At 44.9% G+C, this 8,358-nt stretch overlaps 1 non-coding gene across 1 annotated transcript; it reads left to right on the top strand.

Annotated features, from left to right (window-relative positions):
* The first annotated feature begins 7,588 nt into the window (after positions 1–7,588).
* On the top strand, positions 7,589–7,696 carry LOC142425093 (U6 spliceosomal RNA). Its single transcript, XR_012779468.1, has one exon. It is a non-coding gene; the product is annotated as a U6 spliceosomal RNA (small nuclear RNA).
* Positions 7,697–8,358: the final 662 nt, after the last annotated feature.

Below are 8,358 nucleotides of genomic sequence, written 5' to 3'. Positions count from 1 at the left end.
TGGAGATGATTAGACAGAGACACTCAGCATCATGGCTGTGAGTGGAGTTTCAATGCCTCCATGCCACCAACCTCCCTGATACACATTTACAACCCTTCCTGCATTCACCTCTGAAGACCAATAAAAAGAAACTGAAGGACATGTATTGTCTGCATTTTAATTTCCAGGTGTACAGGAAAGATTTTATTATTCTGATTCTAGGGAATGAAAACATCTTCCTTTTTAAAATAGATCTCCTTGTCTGGGGTGTAGAACACAACCAACCAGGCTCTCTCCTGGGAGGGTAGGCTGTTTCTGAGACTGACCCTGCTTCCAAGGTGGCAGGAGAGTGGTGAGATGTGGGCAATGAGGGCTGGGAACAAGGAAGAGAAAGGAGACGGCTGGACATTCACCAGAATCACTGTGTGGGGCACACATGCGAGCAAGGATTTACACACACACACACACACACACCCTACCCGACATTATTGTTGTTAGTTGCCATTGAATCAATTCCAGCTCACAGTGACCCCAAGGTAGAACTGCCCCAGCGGATTCATTTTCTAGGTACCCTGGGAGTGTAGTGGGGGTATGTATCGGGCAGCTAACCTCAAGGTTGGAATCACCGGGATGGCAGGGAGTTTGAGTTATAGGCTGCTGAAGGAACACATCATCGGATCTTTCCTTGTGCTTCTTGGTGAGTTGGAACTGCCAACCTATTGGAGAGTAGTTGTGAATTTAGCCATCCGCACCACCTGGCACTATAATTTCTATAGAGACTAAGGACATCTCAGGACAGACAAGGGACAGAAGAGTGTGGAAGAGGGCCAGCAAGTGTCTTTTCTCAGAAAGAGGACGCTGGTTTCTGAGTGCCACTTCATCGGATTGAATGGACACCCTCAGATCGAGATCAGGGGGGCCCCAGGGACTCCCCATCAATGTCACAGACTTACAACATTTGTTCATTGCTGGAGAGCCTGGGCTTCTGTTTACAAAGTGTTCCTGGTTGGGGTTTTCCTGCTTTGTTTTGTTCAAGCTCCTTGGACATTGTCGGAAAACTCTGCATGGAGGAGTGAGCAAGGCGGCAGTCAAGTGATGCCTGGGAGACCTGGACAAGAGACAGAGAGGCTGAAAGAAAGAGAGGCCAGTCTTTCACAATCTTTGAACTTTCCTGGGGTCTGTTTGCGGTTTCTCATTAGTTTGTATAGAAAATGAGTCATTTTCTGTCTTCTGTAACTCTCTTTCACTGGAACTTTGTTTAATACTCTCCACAACAACTTCCTGTGGTGAAGTTCTCCCTTCCCTCCACCCGCTTACCCATTTCTAAGGGTAATATCCACTTACAGGCTGTTAGCGATGGACAGTCAGTGCGCACAAGCAGCATTTTTAGGTTTTGTCGAAAGCAGGTGAAATATACTTGCTTTTGGTACAGTCAGGTGAGACTGGAAAGTTAGGAAACAAGACCACAAACAAGAACTGCACACAAATAAGTCAAGGTTAGTTTTGAATACTGTGGTGATGTTCTTCCTGGTAGCTCTCTGCCTGTGGGATCCGGCTCCACAGCTGAACGGGTCCTTTAGAGCGGTGTGCGCGATTAAAGAAGAAAAAGACAATAGACAGCGAGGCCTGGGGGCTCCTCCTGATGTCAGAATCAAGAGATAATCAATAAAGTGTTTTTTAACGGGTTTCTGTAGTCATGAGGCCGCATGCTCCCAGCAGGTCCATACTAAAAGAGTGGGCAGGTCATAGAATGAGTGCCGGGCTAACCATGGATGGCCCTGGACCCTTCCCAGGGGACCACTGTAAGGTCAGCATCAGAAGGAGGCATCAGAAGGGAGTCAGCAGTACTTTGGGTGGCACGGACAAAGGAATCTGATTGCTCTTAAAGATCGGTAGCTTCCAGGTGCACGGGAGCAACCAGGCGCAAGTAGATGTTCTTTGTGGTAGCACCTATCTGGATGGCTACTGTGGGGGTGTTTTCCAGTCTGGAGAATGTATATTTGGCGTCACCTCTGTCTCAGAACAATGGAGAGCTTTCTCTAATGAGAGCTGGTCTTCTACTCCCAGGGATTAGCCCGCATGGACTCTTTTCCAGGTCCTCAGTGTTGCACATCTGCTGGGGAGCCAGTTCCTCAGTGGCATAAACCAGGCTGCTCTCTGGTTACCAGTTTTGTAGTATGAGAAGTCATTCTCTGGGAGCAGGATGAGGCCATTGAGTGGGTGTGGCGGTAGCACTTTACCAGGGAGCACCACCCACCGCAAGTGGGGAAGGAGAGCAGAGGGAGGAGGGATCGTGGCCAGAATGGGGGCGCTTCAGGATGGAGATTTGATGGGAAGCAAGAGTAGGAGGGAGACCCCTCTGGGTAGGTCAAGATATGGGATGTTCAGGCAATTGCAAGTGAATAATGTGTGGGGAGTGCGGCAGAGCCCATGGAGATGAAGAAAATTATCAGGAAAACGTATGAACATAGACATCAAGGCAACAGACACCTGTAGAATAAATAACACGCCAGTTGGGCCCATCGTAGAGGAAATAATTGTTGCAGCCTACAGAACTAGCATCCAGAAAACTTAAGTAGCGTTTTAAGACAAAACCTACCTTGATGAGACACCACCTGTCAACTGCAGTGAGAGAAAAAAAAATGTGGACCAAGCTAAGCTCATTCTTATTTCATTTCTCTGGATTGTTCATGACTTTTCTGTGTATATTGCATTTATAATACTTAAGAATATTTTCTTAAAAATGATTTCATGTTTGAACTCCACCCTCCCTCCCCACACGTTTATGCTCAAGAAAACAAAATTAGGCATTTTGCTGATGCTTCAATATCTGGGTCTAGGTATTTCATCTGGTAGGGCTGTCATATCATATTTAAATTCATAAGTAAGAAGCCCTGGATGCTAACTGAACGACTGGTCGTTCAAACCCATCCAGTAGGTGAAAGTCCAGGTGATCTGCTTCTCTCAAGATCACAGTGAAGAACCAATCCTCACCCGATGGGGCAGTTCTACTTTACCATGTGGAACTGCCATGAGTTGTAACTGAATCCACAGCACCCAACGAAAACAACAACAAGAAGTTAACAAATGGCAGGCAGGCAGGTTGAAGAGGTGATGAGGTAAATCATAAGAAATGTATAAATTTAACCAAAATAACGCAAATCTCCAAGCTCTTCAGGCAGTTCATCAAGTGCACTGAAGAAGGCTCCTCTTCCTCTGCTGAGAGAAATATGGAGTGAGATTCAGCAGAAGTGAAGCTCACCAGCTTCAGATTGGGGATCACCTCGTACACAGATGGGAAGCCTGCAGTTGTGAATGTTAGATCTTTTTTAAAGAGCTAACGTTCACAAGCAGTGAAGATGTGTGGAACTACCAAGGCATCATTTGCATGGGCACGTCACTGACCTCGGTTCCTTTGTGAGTCCTGTCGGAGGTAACATGTGCAGCGAGTCGATTGTCACACCTATAATAGATGTTTTCTTTGTATTATTTATTAAGGTTACCTGGCACAGGACAAAGAGCAACATCAAAAAAACTCATCCAAACTTTAATATTTTAACCATGGAACTCTTTGTAGAAAACAAAAGACATATATAAAGGAAACTTAAAAGCAAAACAAAACAAAAAACCTTTTTATTGTGAATTGGGTGAATGTTACAGAGCAGATCATTTTTGTTTTATATACAATTCATCCATATTTCGTCTCTTCCTTGCAGTTCCCTTGTGTTAGCGTGGGCTCTCCAGATAAGTAAACTAGTTATATAAGTGGGGGTGTGGAGATACAGCTATAGAAAATGGCTTGCTCAGTTGTAGAAGTGGGCAAAGCCTGTCCTAATCCCCAAAGGCTAATGCCTATGGATGAGACCAAGGTCAAGAGGTCAGGTTTATGACCAGAGAGGTGAATGAATACAAATTTGGCAGGACTGATTGCAAGTTGATGGTGGTTCTTGGAATTAGCAGGCAATGTGACAAGCCAGAGACTCAAGTCCAAAGAACCCCATGAGCCAAATGCAAGATCTAAAGTTAGGGGGAAAGCAAGCCAATGTATATGGAAAGTGTCCTCATCTAGGAAGTAGGCCACACCTATGCAGAAATATTTTTTCACTTGAATCACGGCTATGACCTGAATAAGGGGGTTGTAGTCCATCCTAATCTCCTTACAACTGAGTGGCTCCCAGGTCCCAATATGGACTTGATTATAACATGTTAGGTCACATCATAGGGATTACCAGACCTTAATTACCAAACCATTTAGACTCCTGACCCAGCTAAGTTGACACAACACCTAACTATTACATCCCCCTGTGTAACATCCTTTATTTCATGTCCTGTGTTTCCTGTTTCCATGCCTCCTCCTTCCCTAGCCTTTCTGAATTTTGTCCTTGGTAAATGATGTCCCTTTGATCTCGAATAGCTGATTATTATAGGGTGTACACCCCTCACTGTTTACCATCAGGGCATCGATCCTATTGTGCTCCAAATTTTTAAGAATTTCGAGGCATTTTAAAAAGTGCATAATTTGTCCTGCTTTTTGCCCACTGCAAAAATCTTGCAAGCACATCGTAAGAGGAAATCTTCCTCAGTTGGGTTCCCGAACCGTGTTGGAAAGACTACCCTTGTCAACGATTGTTAGTTATTGGGTTAAGCCACTGCGGTTTTTAACTGGTGTTTTACTGCATTGTAAGCTTGCCAATCTTTACTCATACATCTACTTTCTTTTCATCTGACCTACTGAGGGAAACTCTTTGGTTTCGTCGCCTAAAAAAGTCCTGTTTAGAGTGATGGCAAGCTGTATTTGGTAAAGACTAGAGATCATGGGCTCAACTAAGCAGAAACTGGGGCCAAAGCATACTGATCCCTAATTGCCATCTGAGGCAACCTCCTCCTAAGGCAGGAATTCACATCCCAATAGCCCTACGCGGTAATTAGACTGCTATGGGTTCAAATCCAGGCTCTGCCACAAATAAGTAATGGGATCTCAGGTAAAATACTAGATCACCGGAGACCCCTGATCCCTTGTTTGTCGGATAGGAATAATAATTTTTGTGCCTTACAGGACATGCCAGGTTTCCTGGAAGGTAATTTACACATAGTATCCGAAATTCTCACCACGAAGTACCCACCATGGAGCCTGGCATGTTGGGATTCTTCGTAAGTGTATTGTTAACCGCCACACTCGTCTTGGACAGTCCCAGGGCATGTGCAAGCTTACTACTTGGGGAGCCAGCCTACTGTATCACACGGGGCAGCTGTAATCATTGTCAAGTTCTTTTGTGTTTCCGTTAGATCTGTCTCTCCTTATCTGACACCTGGTGTCCTTTTTTGTTGTTGTTGTTGTTCTCCAAAAAAACCCGAGACCAGCCTTATTTTCTTCTCTGGATGACAGGTCATCAACTCTCTGAGCACAGCTATCCCGTCTCCTCTCCTTCAGTAACCACATGCCCTGTTGCCTTTTTTGAAAGGCTGTATTTCCTGGCAGCCCATTTCACCTGGGGATTGTGTTTTCAAAAGTCTCTGTCTGGTGCTCAGCAAGTTCTCGGGCTAGCTCACTGTAAATCCGCCACTTCCTGAGCGCCGATTTCTAAGGTCTTTAAAATAAAGTTCTGAGACATGAACACTGTAGACTGAGTGCAGACCAAAGCATGCCCCATCTCTCGCGGCCCCTGACTGTACCTCCAATCTGCACACTGGGTGTAGGTTCCCATTCATTGCAATCACGGGGACCACAGAATGTAACACTGCCCAGTTGCCCACCATCTTCACAATGTGTCCTGTGTTTGAGCCCGTTCTTGTGTCAATCCATCTAATTGAGGGTCTTAATTTTCTCTGACACTCTGCTTGCTCAAGCATGACATCCTTTCCCAGGGATTGGTCCTTTCAATGACACAGCTAAAGTATGTGAGATGAAGTGTCATTTGGCGGGATCTCTTCCAAGGAGCATTCTGGCTGTACTGCTTCCAAGACAGACTTGCTCGTTCTTCTGGCTCAGGACACTACGTTCTTTCTAGAAGCATGGAGCCCACAACTTGCTCTTGCTCTACTTAAATTCCCAGAGTTTGTTCTTAACTCACTGCTCTTCCATTGGGTTTCTCTCATCGTAGTACAAAATCAACCTCAAACTAATTAATCTTTATTTATACCTCTGTGTGTAATTGTGTGTTTGGGGGCATAATTAAGTTTGCCAAACCCTTCAGTGTCCTGGTTTGTTGATCTAACATATTAACCTTTCCTCTCACCTTGAATTTTCCCTTCAATGACAAGCATGCCTTGGTCCATGGCTAATCACTGCTTTGACTAGCGCAGAGCAAAGAATCACCTTCAAGGTACTAGCGTTCATGAAAAGACACTGTTGTTGTTTATTTTTATTTTATTGGGGGCTCTTACCACAATCAATACATATATCCATTGTGTCTAGCACATCTGTACATACATTGCCAGCATCTTTTTCAAAACATTTTCTTTCTACTTGAGCCCTTGGTATCAGCTCCTCATTTATTTCTTCCCTCCCTCATGAACCCTTGATAACTTATCATTCATTTTCATGTCTTACACTGACCACTGTCTCGTTTCACCCACTTTCCTGCCTAGGGAAAGGGTGTTAACAAACCCAGGGACAAGGGAAGAACAATTGATGGTAAAGAGGGCATAGAATGCTTGGGGGTAGGGGGAGTCTTGATTAAGGGCAATGTAGCAGAAAGGAATTACCAAAACTCAAATGAAGGCCAAAGTGATAGTGGGACAAGAGGAAAGTAAAAGGAAATAGAGGAAAGAACTGGGAGGCAAAGGGCATTTATAGAGGCCTAAATACAGGCATGTATATATGTAAATACATTTATATATAATGATAGGGGAATAGATCTATGTACATATACTTTTATGTTAAGTATTAAGGTAGCAGACAGACATTGGGCCTCTATTCAAGTACTCCCTCAACACAAGAACACTTAGTTCTAATAATCCAGCATTCGGTGATGCTCACCTTCCCAACACGATTGCTGGAGACAAAATGGGTGCATAAGCAAATGTGGTGAAGTAAGCTGAGAGTGTTGAGCTATCAAAAGATATAGTATCTGGGGTCTTAAAGGCTTAAGGATGAACAAGTGACCATCTAGCTGAAAGGTAACAAAGCCCACCTGGAGGAAGTACACCAGCCTTTATGGTCATGAGGTGTCAATGGGATCAGGTATCAAAGACACAAAACAAAACAAAACAAAAAATCATATAGATGTGAATGATGGGGAAGGCAGAGTAGAGACCCAAAGTCCATCAGTAGTCAATTGGACATCCCCTGTCAGAAGGGCCACAAAGAAGAGACAAGCCAGTCAGGGGCAGTATAGCACCGATGAAACACACAACTTTCCTCTAGTTCTTTAAGGGTCCCCCGCTCCCTGCACTATCATGACCCAAATTCTACCTTACAAATCTGGCTAGACCAGAACATGTACACGGGTACAGATAAGAGCTCACAACACAGGGAATCCAGCAGATAAACCCATCAGGAGCAATAATGGGAGTAGCGATACTAGGAGGGTATGGGAAGGGGTTGGGGGAGTAAGGGAAACTGATCACAGTAGGCACTTTAATTTGGGGGATTTAAATGAGACCCATAGTGCTCGCTTAGGCAGCACATAGACTAAAAATTGGAATGATACAGAGAAGATTAGCATGGCCCCTGCGCAAGGATGACACGCAAATTCATGAAGCATTCCATATTTAAAAAAATAAAATAAATGAGACCCATAATGCTGTCTTCCAATTGGCCTTTCTTGGAGAACTGTCTTTTTTCTTCCATGTGGTCACAAAGGCAGGCTCCTGGGGTCGGTTTAAACAAGGCCACTTCTACCCCCAAACCTTTGTTTTCGGTCAAGAGCATTGAATTAGGAAAACAGAGTCTAGTCCAATCTCTGAGAGGAATAAAGAGAACTATTTGGAGCTGTGGCGTGGTGGTGCTTTCCCCCAGCGGTGCCTTCAGGAAAGGAGAAGCAACCAATGAAGCAGGTGCAGAAATGACAGCAGGAAGAGCAGCGCCTGCTTAGCCTCCTGCGGAAGGCTTTCTACGGGACTTGCCTGGACCCCATACGTTCTCTGACCCGTGTTGTTGTTGTTGTTGCTGTTGCTGTTGGGTGTGCTGAGTGGTTTCTGGCTCCTAGTGACCGGTGTACAGCAGAATGGAACCAGGTTGGATCACATGTCGTCCTCGCAATCGTTCCTGCTCAAGTCTCGTAGCAGCTACTGTGTGTGTCAAGCCATCTCATTGAAGACTCCCTTTTTTCTTCGGACCCTCGCTGAGACTTCTAGCTCTGGTGGTGCCATGGGTTACCATGAGTTTGCTAACAACAAGGTCAGCAGGGTGAAACCACCAGTTGCTCTCTGGGAAAA

The sequence above is a fragment of the Tenrec ecaudatus genome, chromosome 13 (assembly GCF_050624435.1).
Source record: "Tenrec ecaudatus isolate mTenEca1 chromosome 13, mTenEca1.hap1, whole genome shotgun sequence".
Taxonomy (NCBI): Eukaryota; Metazoa; Chordata; class Mammalia; order Afrosoricida; family Tenrecidae; genus Tenrec; species Tenrec ecaudatus.
This window is presented reverse-complemented; position numbering and strand designations above follow the sequence as displayed.